This window comes from Trematomus bernacchii, unplaced genomic scaffold (assembly GCF_902827165.1).
Source record: "Trematomus bernacchii unplaced genomic scaffold, fTreBer1.1, whole genome shotgun sequence".
Lineage (NCBI taxonomy): Eukaryota > Metazoa > Chordata > Actinopteri > Perciformes > Nototheniidae > Trematomus > Trematomus bernacchii.
In genome coordinates, this window is record NW_022987685.1 from 4,894,200 (window position 1) to 4,909,199 (window position 15,000).

The 15,000-nt window shown below is 42.8% G+C and overlaps 1 protein-coding gene across 4 annotated transcripts in view; it reads right to left on the reverse strand.

The window, feature by feature from the left end:
• Positions 1-8,291: 8,291 nt before the first annotated feature.
• Positions 8,292-15,000, reverse strand: part of LOC117487850 (RNA-binding protein with multiple splicing-like) — a 26,641-nt gene continuing 19,932 nt past the window's right edge. For 2 of the 4 annotated variants that reach the window (XM_034136577.1, XM_034136575.1), the window contains exons 8-9: positions 11,647-11,746; positions 8,292-10,799 (exon numbers count right to left, since the gene is read on the reverse strand). The gene's annotated coding sequence lies outside the window, so the exon portion shown is untranslated. Of the gene's footprint in view, positions 10,803-11,646; positions 11,747-15,000 lie in introns of all 4 variants that reach the window. The other 2 variants (XM_034136578.1, XM_034136576.1) reach the window with 1 other exon arrangement.

A 15,000-nucleotide genomic window follows, 5' to 3' on the forward strand; every position in this document is an offset into this window, starting at 1 on the left:
GTCACACTTCAAACGTGTATTCATATTACATCTTTGTTTACACTGCCACGATTGCTGGTTTGTTGTTGGACGTGAGTGGCTAAATGTGTTATAAGAATGGTTAAAAATACTGAATATACCTATATTAACTAGGTACAAAGAAGCGTCCTCTGCAAATACTTGAACATTTGCACCATAAACAATGTATTTCTTATTACTACTGTTTTAATTTAGTGCATGTATTGACTATAGTTAGCTTAACTTGTCTCATGCTAGCAACTTTGTCACTTTAAAAAACTGTATATTGAAAGAAGAAACTTAATGCATACTCAAACTTATGTGGACATTTTATGGTAACTCTCACTGCCAGAAGGGTATACAAAGGTCAACAGTCTCCATTGAATACAAGTGAGCGCACAAAAAACGCTAGCCTTATACAGCCAACAGCTCCAAACATCGCTGTAACTTCTCAAATATACGTTTTTTGGATAAAGAAATCATATTAGGTGAGGGATTGGTTATAGCTCTGCAGACATATGCAATGTAGCAATACATGTCCTCCCACATGCATTGTGTTTGAGCCATTTATTAGCTCATAAACTACTTTCCAGGCGACAGGGTTGCCTACCTGTCAGTGAAGATGCCACAGGGTCACAGTGGGACACAGTGCTGTTGGAGGGCTTTCATTTCAGGCTTAATGAGAGGAGAGAGAACAAGCTGCTGCAGAGCGAAGACGAGGAGGCGTAGAGGAGAGGACACAAAGGAAAGCTTAGAAGACTCTGATGTCCCAGCTCATTCAGAGTAAAGTGCCTCATCGTGTTGCTTTTGTCCAACTCTCGTCGCTCTCTATAATAATGACGAGGGATTGATTCATTTGTTTCTTTACAAGAGTTTGTTTTAACGGTCGTCACCTTTAAGTAGCTTTTCTGCTAGCACCTGAGGGTGGATGCATTTAAACAGGACCACTTTATTATAGTGTAAAAACTCATAATTTGACACATTAAAATCTAAACTTTTCTCAGCTATATCCTGGAGTTTATCTCAGGTTCAGAGGAAGAAATTGGCAAGTTTTTCTCAAAACATTGCGGCAACCTTCCACCTCTGAAAAAGGTATTATTTTACCCAAATGAATGCGCTGTAGTTTCTCTCACCATCATCCATTTTATAGTTTTAATGACCAAACACCAATTGATCTAACACCACTGGGTGGAACTCTTGTAGGCCTAATTGGTAATTAGCTTTTAGCCTGTTAAGCTAATAAGCTAACGCATGTTTCCTCTTCCCCTCTGAATAGCAGGTTTTAGTTTTTCATCCTGAAATTTGACAAATGTGTGTCCCTTTCTTAAAGCGTGTGTTTGATCCTCTCAGGCAGGCAGGGGGTCCAGGAGCCCCCCCTCAGGGATGACGTCCCTCCCGGCGGGATAATTGTTTTTACCCCAGCTGTGATTCACTTGTGCTGCTACATCTAATCCCAAATACTATTCTGTCAAATCAATGCATAGACTTGTCTTGTTAAGGCCGGCCTGGTTTCCTACAGCCCCCCCCCCCCCCCTGTCTGAGCCAAGCAGAGGCTGCCCGCCCCTCCAACAAAACAACCCCACTCCCCAGCAGCGGGACACTTCCTCCTGCAGCTCATGAGATGAAAGGATGAACACAGTGCAGCACAGAGTAAAGATGGACCAACATAAGCTGCATATAACATCAAAGTGTTGTTTCTGAAGGGGTGGGGGGGGTGGGGTGGGGGGGTAGGCACTGAGAAAAATACATGGTGGATGTTCAGGTAACAACACATCTGTGTTTCAAACGGCGATCCCTTTCATTAGACTGCACACACTTTCACCTCTTACAATCTGTGTATTCAGACCACATCTCACAATCCTGCTACATTATTTCATGAGGAACAGATCATGAGGTGGTATGAACTAGAGACTGAATTAACTGATGGGCTTTGGCTTGATTTGAATGTGAATAAAAAGGTGTTTGTCCTCTGTTTCAGGTGGATTTACCTGCAACACGATCGCTCTCTGACCCGGTGAAAGCACAGGAACTGTCTCAGCTTAATAAGGTGTGAACGTCTTTAAACAAGGAGCTTCTTGTGCTCATGTGGCTCTTATTCTTAAAAAGCCACATTTCATTTAATAACAACTTCTCCAGCTCCATACTGTTCCCTTGACTGACATCAATAAATGTTTGACGAACGCTAGAGTGTTACACTCTTCGTCCACCTGCTTTTAGCCTACAGTTGGCTAACATTAGCGGTCGCTGGGAGGTTTAAGCCACTGTCTGAGTTTTTTTACAAACAATGTCCCGTCATGCATATTCCTCCACAAATGTATATTTTGGTTAGTTTTAATTCACAATGTTTGGCATCAAAGCACTGCAAAACGTTTCTCTGTATTACAAGGATGGTGTTAGCATAGCCACTGATCAATAACTCGATTAAGAGCCACAAACTAAATAATACTGGAGTTAAAAATGCACTAAATATTATATAAACCCCAGGTCACAATACAATAACTGGGAATTTAATTGGAAGCATTGCTTTGGTTCGTGATCGGACCGAACCAGTCCTAGAACCGCTTTGGTGGAAAAGGGGTATGAATGAACAGAAGGCCCAAAATAAGGATAGTCTTTTTTATACAATTTAAAGTGCCTTTAAAGTGTCCAGTGTTTAAAGAAAAGTGGACATTTCTCCATGTTTCAGGCAAGATAAAATGTATAATCAAATTAAACACAAAATCATAGCCTATAAAATATTCCTGCATGTGCATACTGTAAATGCAGCTTAAAACATGATTAATCTTGCTTTTGATTGCACTGAATCCTCTTCTGTTTTTGCTAATTTAAGCGTAATACTCATACGTTCTTGTGCAGATTAAGAAGAGGAGCTCCAACATGCCCGGTGCTGCTCGTTGTGTAACCGCAGATGTGTGTGTAATCAGATTGTGCCATGCACAGTGTGTTTATTAAACGGCTGCAGTGAGGTGTGAGGAGGCAGAATGCAGCACATTCCCCATTTTAACCAGGGAGTGTCAGCGAAGTGATAACAACTATAAAACAATGCTAATCTCTGATCTAATACAAACCCACATGCACTTCAACATACTTAACACTCAGTCATGAGGAGAGTTTACTGCAGAGGAATACTCGCTGTACATCAGTGCAGTACAAATCCTTCATGACCTCAGTGCCCCCAGCACTTCCTGCTCAACATGTGCGATGACAGTTAGAATACTAATGTGAAAATCTGACAGCAATTTCGGAAACGTGGGAAAGTTTGTTCCACGTTATTTTGATCTCCCAGCATGCCTTATTCCTTCCACCTGACTGTTTGTTCCACGTTATTTTTATCTCCCAGCATGCCTTATTCCTTCCACCTGACTGTGTCTCATATATTGGCGTGAGCCTCCATTCAGGACTCCTTTTCCAGGTGAGTGACTCTGAAACACTGAGGGCGTAATCCCCAAGTGTTAGCCTGTGTGAGGGGGGCCTCGTAGAAACCCTGGGAGTCCGGCATCAGATTCACTACAGGACGGAGAGTCTGTAGCTCGTGGAGAAAAGTTACTACAGTACATCCTCTGGGGAGCATGATTGCTGAACCTTGACTCCTTCTCCATGTTGGAGGAAATGAGCAATGAGCCCCGTCATGCTTCGTTGTGATTGGCTGCAGATAAGGACCACCACCCACATTAGCAGCAGGTCATTATTTGGATTTCTTCAGCAGGTGGTGATGGAGGCGGTGATCAGACTCCGGGGCATCTCCAGATAAACATCGCACACCAGTCCCTGCTACGCTCACTGGGAGCCCCCATATCTCTGCACAACACGCCGTTACACTCTGCGTACTATGGGTGGGTGGGGGGGCTTTACTGCACCAGCATGGGAGTAAAGTGCTCTCTAATGGACCAACAGCGTTGATGGGAGGAAAGGGAAATGTACCTTGATAACCTTGTAGTTTCCCTCTCTTTTTAAACAGGATTAACCCAGAGACAGTGCAGCTTCATTGATATTCATGCATTAACGATGCATTTAAAAGGCACAATGACTAACATCTGTGGTTTGCAGACTTCCCAGAATCACTCTCTTTCAAGAACGTTGCGCCCTGTTATTTGTGCATTGTTTCAGCGCTTTGTATGCCATATTCCTATTTTTGTCTTCATGAGTACTGGCCCCAGGTCAGCACGTTGTTATAATGTCTTACGTTAGGAAACACCCCGACCCAAGCAAAAATAAAAAAAACAACGTGAGAGAAAATCCTGCCATTCACATTTCTACTTCTACAATGAGTAGCCTACTGGCCCCAGGTCAGCACGTTTTCATGAAGTCTGACAGAAGGAAATATCCCAAAAAACAGCACAAATAAAAGCCATTCAGGCAGAGAGACAAAATCCTGCCATTTATTACATCACTGCATTTAAGCAAAGTTAGGAAGTCAGTGCACTCCTCTACATGGATGTGACTTCAGATCAACAGACCAGCTGTAGACTATATCAGAGAATGTTGATTAAAACACCACAAATGAAGCAGAACTGTTCTGCTTTAGTTCCCTTAGTGATGCAGTCATTCATTCAGTAGCATATGAAGAGTTACTGTCAGCACTAATTAGCCCAAATGCAGCTTGTGTAATGGGGAACAAATGAACAGCAGATCAGTGCTTCACACCTCCCTCAGTCTCAGTGGGACAGAGTTATTCCGGCACTGATTACTGTACACTGAGAACATGATCTGTAGACATGCATTTTGTCGTTGGGCCGCAATAAATAAAGTTGAATTCTCACACACACCTCCGGCAGGTTTCCTATTGTGTGCCGCCCCCCCTCCCCAGGCCTCAGAGGTCATGAGAAATGTTGACTTAATCCTTTCTGCCACTGAGAGTCAAGGAAAAGAGCCTTTGTTTGTCCACAGGCTGCAACAAAAGGAGGGATTGGGAGCAGTGAACACACCACCTGCAATTAAGAGCTTAGCACCTCGCTCTGAGGAAACGTCCAGATTAGTGCGGAGCGACGAGGGAAGCAGAGCGAGGTGTTCCTCTCAGAGTATACAGTCATCTGATAACTGTTGATCACAATGAGGCTCTTTAATGACCTCATGAACAGGCCTCTGTGTGTGTCGCCATATGCTGAGTCATGAACACATCTGCTGAGGGAGAGGAGGTGGCAGTCATGAGAAACACACACTGCTTTAATATACAGTAACTAAACACAGACATTATTACCTATTATTATTATTTTTATTTTTTTGAGTTAATCAGAACATGTTAGGGCAGACAGTATTACATTTACTTCATATAAATTGTTTGATGGAACATGAAATTATTTACGAAAATAGGGCAGGACTTAAAGTAGGATTGATGTGGTATAAATATATGGAAACAATAATATCCGTTTAAAAGTTGTAATACTTGCGGAATAAATGAAATAAGTTTGTGAATAAACATCTTCTTTTTTTGAAGCAAAGTTGGCATGATCAAAAGATTTATATAAAATATCTACTACTTCATCAACCTGTTTAAAAATATCAAGCTTGGTATAGCTTATACCAAGTTGGTGTCCAATTGCACATGCCTCCGTTATGTCTTATGATCGTAATTGTATTTTTATGAAACTTCTCAGTTCGTTATCATGTTCACACAGCCTGGTGCTCCACACTCTCAGCTTCATCACTGCACATTATAACTGAAATCTGCTAAAAGGTTTATGTTCTATAATAAGTGTTGCACTGATGCTGGATGTTTGAAGCTTCCTCAGTGACACCGAGCTGCAGCTCCAGGATCTCTGTGGTCTTCTCTAACTCTCACAGTCATTTCTCTGTGTGGCGCCTGGACCCGGATCATATAGAAACCCCCATGGAGACATGCAGGTGGCTGCTGAGGGGGGTGCACTGTCCCAGGAGGGCGTGTGGATGCAGCAACATAAATATATAAGTGCTAAGGAACCAGAATCTTATATTAAATATATAATATTGATTCACACAGATCAGACAGGCCTTTCAATAAAAGAAGCCGCATCAAATCTAAAAAAAAGTCACTATAAATCTTTTATTCTCTGGTAGCTGGGCTAACTTTTGTAAATCACTTCCATATTCAGCCAGCCTGATAGACATGTGAGATACATTTGTTGTTAGTTTTAAAATAATATCTGTGCTGAGCTGACACTTTTTAATGTATACATCAAACAGCATGCAGGGTGATTTCCCTGCAGCAACACCAGGTGGAGACAGCAGCACAAAGTTACTTATAGAATTGAATGTTTTTATATTCAGAAAGATCCACCATATTGTCTTTGGCCACAAGAGGCTGGAGCACTTTCTCATGTTCTGAAAACTAAAAGCATTCATGTCTTCTAACAGGTGAGTTTAATCCCTCTTACAATAAATCAATAACATCAATTATTAAAACACATTTTCCTGTTCATTTCTTTTTTTCATTCTCAACTCCTCACATACAGATGGTTAAATCTTTTTCACAGGGTTAACGTGGTGAATTCAAACAAATCCAGTTGATCAGGTTTATAAAAGATTGTGTTTTGGTTCAAAAACATTAAAAGTATTTATAGATACCTTTTAGATTCCCTCAGGACATGATATGATATCTTCTGAGGTAAAGTTTGTTTGATAAGTCTTTCCTCTGATAGCTTTTCTAATTGAACAATATGATTAATAGATGAGCATGTGCCTAACATTCGTCCACTTTTGATGATGTGGTAGCTGTGGTAGGAGCTGAGAAACAAATTTGCTCCGATTACTTTTAATATTTAGTGTGTGACGATAAAGCCATGTTGATGAGTCTAATGTTGGTGGATCATTTAAGTTTGAATAAATGAACAGTTGCTCTAGAGTCTGGATCTTGTGTTGCTGCCTGCAGGCCGCTGCAGTCAGCTGATACGAACTGACTGCTCACATGATGTCTGAAAAAAGGATCCATTCACAGTGTTTGAACCCTGCAGCAGTGACAGGAACAGAGATGAGATGCACTGAGCCTCTGTGGCTACAGGAGGGCGCCCTGACACCAGTTTACTGGAGACTGCAGCTCAGCAGGGACCAGTTTAAAACTACTGCAAATAAAAACACATCATACAATATGAAAATGTGAGTATTTCTACTCTACTACATGATGTAATGTGGTGTATAACCACCAGGCAGCGCTGTGGAGCTCTTTTTATAATATTTTCTATGATGTCATCAGCCAGGTTATCATATCACACTCACATCAAATACACACACACACACACACACACACACACACACACACACACACACACACACACACACACACACACACACACACACAATAGAGCAACATGATCCTTCTCACAATTATTGGCTTTAGTGATTAAGATAACATGAAGCAAACTGAAGCAACATGAAGTGTGTGAGAAACAGGAAGTGGAGGAGAAAGGAGCAGGGGCCCTACCAGGGGAGGAGGAGGAGGAGTTCCCGGCTGTGAGGGGGTCTGTTTCTCAGAGATTCTGTACAGGAGACAGATCAGACAGTGACTGTGCAAAAACATGAAGGCTACTGAGTCACTGTTTGTTGGCTCCATCAGGACTACATCAGGATCACATGTTGGCTGTTGCTGGAGATCTGCTGACTCATGCCCTGCACAGATGTGACAGTCAGCAGCTGTCTGAGGTGTTTGTGGTTACAGTAATGTTGAACAAGGTGACTGCATGTTAAACATATGAGCACTGAGACATGTGAAGTGTATTCGTAATGTCCCTGAAAGCAGCACTGACCTGAGATCAGGGGTTAAACCTTACAGAACAACTGGCTCAATGTCGATGACACCTGGAGAGTAAAGCCCATCACCATCAGCTTGACTTTGTGTTTGATGCTGTTAACAACCCACTAGCAACCCACATCGCACACTTTAACCATTAGCTTTCAAAGTTAACTGTAGCCGTTAGCTTTCAAAGCTAACTGTAGCAGTGATGCTTCAGAGGCTCACCCATCAGCTGCTCTAATGGGCTATCAGAGTCACACCATTTTACTAACTGCGGCCAGTGGGGCGTAGGCATGCACACACAGGGCCTGTCCTCCTCTGTGTGTGTGTGTGTGTGTGTGTGTGTGTGTGTGTGTGTGTGTGTGTGTGTGTCTCAGGAGGAGCTGGTTATTCTTACAGAGGGCAGAGAGAAGTCTGCAGCTCTTTAAAGGATCCCACATGGTGTCCGTAGCCTCGTGAGGGCGAGGAGGTGTTATCCAACGACGAGTGTGAAAGGGAGGAAGGAGGAAATTGAGCAGGTGGAAATGCATTGTGGGTGAAAAGCTACCTGGTGAGTGACCCACTGGTGTAAAGCACAATAACTCAGAGAAGATTAAATGTAATCATGACATGACGTCAATCTTTAATGTCTTTACATTTTCATAAAAACTCATTTTGATCACTTTTTTTGTTGCTTCAAACACACACACACCTCTGTAATTCACTGATCCTCACAGAGAACACACACACACTGTACAAGAGGAGCAGGAACACACAAAGTACACACTGCTGACCTCTGCAGCTCACAGTGATTATCATTGTTCATATACAAACACACAAAGCTCTACAAAATGACCAAAGGAATATACAGTTAGACGTACAGGAATACTTACAGAGAGTTATATGATGGGCATCTCACTTTAAAAACATGATACCCAAAAAAACACACACACACCTTATAAATACTTGTTCTAGTAAATCTGCTGCCACACTTGGCTTAAAAAATGTTTGTAGAAACAAAATCATGATGTGCATATTAATATTATTATTCATTACAAACACTGGCTATATGATTTAACATCACAGGGAGGACTGTTTCTCAGCGTGACCCGGCCTCTTCACGAAGTTTTCTAAGAACGCCACATCAAGGAGTCGTCACAGTGTCACAGGAGTGTGATCAGTGATGTGTCAGACAGCAAAGATTATTGCAGGCCCAGAATACACACAAAGAGTATTTTATCCAATCATCAACGAGCAAATCACTAAAAATAGACGAAAGAGACTAAACGCTTTCTTTCAGACTCCGAGCAGCTCCCTGCTGTCACACCAAAGGAGACAGGAAGCTAAAATAACGTCAAACTTCACAAGAAATCTCAGCGAGGACCACAGCCGTCAGGAGGGGGGCAACTCCACCCAAATACACCTGTCTACATCTGTCTACAACTGTCCCAGGTAAGAAAACAAAGAGATAAGAAGAAAAATAGAGGACGACTACACAGGACTACATGTTGGCTCCATCAGGACCACATGTTGGCTTTATAAGGACTGCGTCAGGACTACAAGTTGGCTCCATTAGGACTAGATGCTGGCTCCATTAGGACTACATGTTGGATCCATCAGGACTACATGTTGGCTCCATCAGGACTACATGTTGGATCCATCAGGTCTACATCAGGACTGCATGTTGGCTCTTTAAGGACTACGTCAGGACTACATGTTGGCTCTTTAAGGACTACGTCAGGACTGCATGTTGGCTCTTTAAGGACTACGTCAGGACTACATGTTGGCTCCATCAGGACTACATCAGGATCACATGTTGGCTGTACTAGGACTACATGTTGGCTTTACTACTACATGTGGTCTCCATTAGGACTACATCAGGACTACATGTTGGGTCCATCAGGACTACATGTTGGCTGCATCAGGACTACATGTTGGCCCTATCTGGACTACATCAGGACTACATGTTGGGTCCATCAGGACTACATGTGAGCTCTATCAGGACTACATGTTGGCTTTACTACTACATGTGGTCTCCATTAGGACTACATCAGGATTACATGTTGGGTTCATCAGGACTACATGTTGGCTGCATCAGGACTACATGTTGGCCCTATCTGGACTACATCAGAACTACATGTTGGGTCCATCAGGACTACATGTTGGCTGCATCAGGACTACATGTTGGCCCTATCTGGACTACATCAGGACTACATGTGAGCTCTATCAGGACTACATGTTGGCTCCATCAGGATTACATGTTGGCTACATCAGGATTACATGTGGTCTCCATCAGGACTACATGTGAGCTCTATCAGGACTACATGTTGGCTCCATCAGGATTACATGTTGGCTGCATCAGGACTACATGTGGTCTCCATTAGGACTACATCAGGACTACATGTTGGGTCCATCAGGACTACATGTTGGCTGCATCAGGACTACATGTTGGCCCTATCTGGACTACATCAGGACTACATGTTGGGTCCATCAGGACTACATGTGAGCTCTATCAGGACTACATGTTGGCTCCATCAGGATTACATGTTGGCTACATCAGGATTACATGTGAGCTCTATCAGGACTACATGTTGGCTCCATGGGGTACCCACACGGAGAAACAGGAAGTAGAAAAGCAGACACACTCTGCTTTGATGCATTACGTCCACTCGTTTTATGATAACTCATTGTTTTATGACTGATTATTCTATGATGACTCATAATTGTATGATGTCACACACACGGTTCCTTACACACTTAAACAGGATCAAACATTTCAAACAGTTTCGATTACAAAAATACTTTTTTGTATTTCTTTAAAATATCTAAAAATGTACAGCATTGGGTTTTTTCCTTTTTTTTGCAAAGTCATGCTTAACATGTATGTAATAATCATAATAATAACATTAATATGAATGATATACAGAGTAGTAATAATTATAGTAATAACATTAGCGGGCAGTGCTAACGTTGGGGGAGGGGGTACCTTCACCAGGAGGGAGCACTGCCGCTGCGAAGAGGAGTGTGTAACAGTATAAAAACAGTCGGGGGGCGGGGGGGGGGGGGTGCTCAATGTGTGATGGAGGCGAGGGGGGCGCGGTCTGTCCTGAGGCCCAGGAGGCTGCTGGGAGAGAGACAGAGGTTACCTTGGAGACCAAACAGCAGCACTGTACACTAATGACAACACAAGGGACACACACACCTCACAACACAAACACCCTAACCTCACATGCATCAAACATAATGTCTAATATCTAACATTGCCTCTGCGGTAAACACCAGAGATTTTTAGATAACGACATAACCATGAGAGATGAAACTGTGATGCTGTATTTTTTAAAGTAAACATGACATATTCTGTTCAGGTTCATAATATTTTGTGCCTCTTCTGTGACATGATTGTTGCCCATTGTTCAACAAGGTCTTTTTTTTCTCATACTTCCTGTGCTGCAGCACCTCTTTTCACCCTCTGTCTGAAACCAGAGCCCAGTCTGCTCTGATTGGTTAGCTGGCTGGCTGTGTTGTGATTGGTCAACCGCTTAGAGATGTCCAGCCCTTTAGCACGTACAATGCGTTGGAGGGCTAGCCAATAGGAGCACGAGTGTTACATAGGTGATGTCACTATGTTACAGAATTAAGCAAATAAGTCCAATTGAGGCGTTTCAGTCAGAGGGGGGAATGTGTGGGAGACTTACTGACTTAAATAAAGGTACAGTGACAAAATAAGCACAAATTGATCATTATTAAATATATTAACAAATTATTTCAGTGGCTTGAGCTAAAAAAGTTTGGTCTTTCTTCACTCAGATTAAAATAACTTCTGACTACATGAACAAAACGCTGCTACAGTATGTCCACCCCTCCCCCCTTTCACAGCTTCTTCCTCAGCTCCTCTCCATCAGAGCGACAGAGAGCCTGAGGGGGGAGGAGGTGAGATTTACACCTCCCTCTCTCCTGCTGAGACTCACCGACGGTGCTGCTTCGAGGGGGGGGGGCAGTCCTCCTCCTTCAATGGGACACGAGAAGCAGCAACACCGTCACAGCCGCACACCATCACACATCAGGAGCCTGCACACACAATGAGGTCCAGTTATACAGAGTGAACATCTTTCACAGCCTCTCCTTGAGCACACTGATTTGTGATACAGTGCATGAAATCAGGGCAGAAAAATATGATTAAATATTAATGTAATTGTTAGGTGGTCTTTCATGTTCTTCTTTTATAGTTTATTCCTCCTCTTTTGTTTTATTGATTCAAATGCACAAATAATCTAAACATTGCACTACACCTGCTGATTCAAACCACACTTCCTCATTGGAGCAATCAGTGTTTGTTAACATGCTACAAGCTACATGCTAATCACAGTAAATACAGCACTAGCAAAGCAGTGGGTGGTGATGGCAAGCTATAACTTCCCACGGATCGATTAAAAAATAACTAAAAAGGTGACCCACTCTAAAGAGGATTTGAGTAATGTGATTAATGCGAGCCATTACTTAAATTACTGGACAGTTTCTGACAACATTAGAACTTCACACGCTGTAATGTGAACACACTTTTTGTTAAAGTGTAGCCTTCAAACCATGAAGAAGAAGTGATGCTGCTATAGTCTTAAAGATTTGACAAAGGCATTACACACACACAAACACACACACAGTGTGACGAACAGGATGTCAGCAGACAGTCTCTCAGACCCGTGTTGAACTCATGAACTAACAGCCATGTCTCCCATGATGCCGCAGCAGACCAAAGAGAGGGGGCGACCCTCGACCCCCCCCCCCCCCCCCCCCCCCCCCCATTCCTCCTCATCCCCCAGATGTGAGGCAGGAATAGAAACGTCTCAGGGACTGTGTGGAACAATAAACAAGAGAGTAAAGCTCACTCAGTAGGAGGGGGGGCTGGTCTGATGCGTGGTGCGTTCAGGGGCGAGGGAATCGGAGCGTCACTGAGCCGCTCAGTGAGCCGCAGCTTGCAGAGCGCTGTTTGTTCTGCCTGAGACGCACGGTGCAGCGGGTTGATCATTGAACACGTCCGTGCACATCACTGATGTCAGGGTTAATGAGTTACCTCCAGAAACCAGAGCGGTGTGGGAGAGGTAAACACTGAGCGGCAGTGTGTTCTCATGAAGTGTGTATTATTCTCACACTAATGTTACCAGGGCTGCACATGAACTGACAGCAGGGAGTCATGTTCAACATCACACTACCGTTCAACACAATGACTATAATCTGCAGGGCTTGTAAAGTTAACATGTATTTTTCTAGCATTTATTTCTGTGTGATATGAAAATCAGCCACAGTTAACATCAAACGTCTGTTCATTCTTCAAAATCTCATCTCCTGTATACTGAATCTTCTGTGGCTAATAAGGAAGTACATTTAAAACAAATATATATATATATACACAAGATATATTTAGGCTAGATCACATGACATAGTTTGTGACTGTGAAGTTTATTTTTGTGCTTTGTACCCTTGTTGTAATTCTTTAATAATTAATTCAAGGGATCCTTGTCAAACATTTACTTGTTGCACACTCACAATGCGCATTTGCCTGACAGTTCTAGTATGTTATAGTTAAATCTCAAGACAGATGTGCGTGTTTATGTCATAAGGGAAAACATGTTCAAGTTGATATTGAGATTTCGTGCCTCTACTGCAGTGTTTCTCAAAGTGTGGGGTGCGCTATATGCCGTGAGCTGATTATCGAGCCTTCATTGTAACAGTCGCAGGTACACTGTGTATTTGCGTGGGGATTGTTGCAGTAGAAGATTCCACTGTAGCGACCGGTACATTAATGGGAAACCCTAAATGTTTGAGCACCCTCTATGAAACGTCAAGCTACCCCACAGCACCCCCAAAAGAAATCTCTGGCGCCGCCACTGAGCCTGCAACCCCCGTTTTGAAGAAATGTGCAGTGCAAAACAGGCTCACTGCAGCCACTAATGCTGTGATAAGACACACTTTTTTGCCAAATATCAGCATTTTCTTTGCAAAGTGGCAAAGTATTATAACTTATTGTTCTAGCAAAAGGATTGCACAATTTATTTTTTTGAGCACACAGACTTATGGAGCATTGTTTTATTATCACTGTTCTAGCAAAGTGATTTTTTTTTTAAAGGAATGATCACGTTCATATTGATGTATTTAATAAATGTTAACTTGGCCCATTACGTGACTATTTGTGTTGGGGGGGCCCGACTTTTTTTTTTTTCCAAAGGGGGGGGCTTGACAGAAAAAGTTTGAGAACCACTCAAAAAGCTTTTTATTTTACTCATACTGCCTGTGCTGCAGCACCTCTTTTGTGTTGCCATAAATTAGTCTCTGCGTTTCTGCGCTGGGCTAATGCTAATAATGCTAATGCGAGGATAATAAAATGGCGGCTTCACAAAACTTTTTGGGAGTTTTACGGGGCGTGGTTTGCATTCCGCCCAGCCAATCAGACATAGGAACCTTTTTCTCCCACGAAAGTACCTGCTCTCTAGCAGGGACGGAAAAGGGGGTAAAAAGGTTCTCATTAACTAATTTTAGTTCCGGCTCTTTTTGGTGTGAACGCGACATTTCGGAACTATATCGGAACTAAAGTGGGAAAAGTACTGCAGTGTGAACACGCCTTATGTTTCGGAAGTACTAAGGAGTCCTAATGGAGGCGTTTCAGGCAGGGGGGGAGTGTGTTGGAGAAGAACTCTCTCTTTAAACTTATAACCACTTTACGGCGTATACTACCACCCGAAGTCCCCGGCCGGAAGTCCCCAGAGTTGGGGACTGGCTTCAGTAGAAGCTGCTGGGACTCCCAGCCTTCCGAGTAAATCGCCAGAACGACGACACCTCCTCATCACTCCACCACTCCCATGTTTTTTTTTTGTGTTGCCATAAGTTATTCTCTCTCCGTTGGTGCGTGGGGCTAATGCTAATGCTAATAATGCTAATAATGCCAATGCCAGCAAATACAATGACCTTCACAAAACCTTTCAGAGTTTTACGGGGCGTGGTTTGCAATTCGCCCAGCCAATCGAAATTGGTATTTTTTTCTCCCCAGGATAGTACCACCTCTCTAGCAGGCACTAAAAATGGGGGTAAAAGTTCTCGGAACTAAGTACTCTTTTTGGTGTGAACGCATAATTCCAGGCACTAATGGAACTAAATGGGAAAAGTACGGGTAAAAGTACTCTGGTGTGAACGCGCCTAATAACTGTGGGAATTATATATAGCTGATATTAAAAAGATAGATTCTATATAAAGTACTGTGTATCAATAATGGAGAACGTTAAACAGTGTGGTCTCTGCAGAGCGTCCCTGAGTGTGAAGCGCTTTAATCCGCC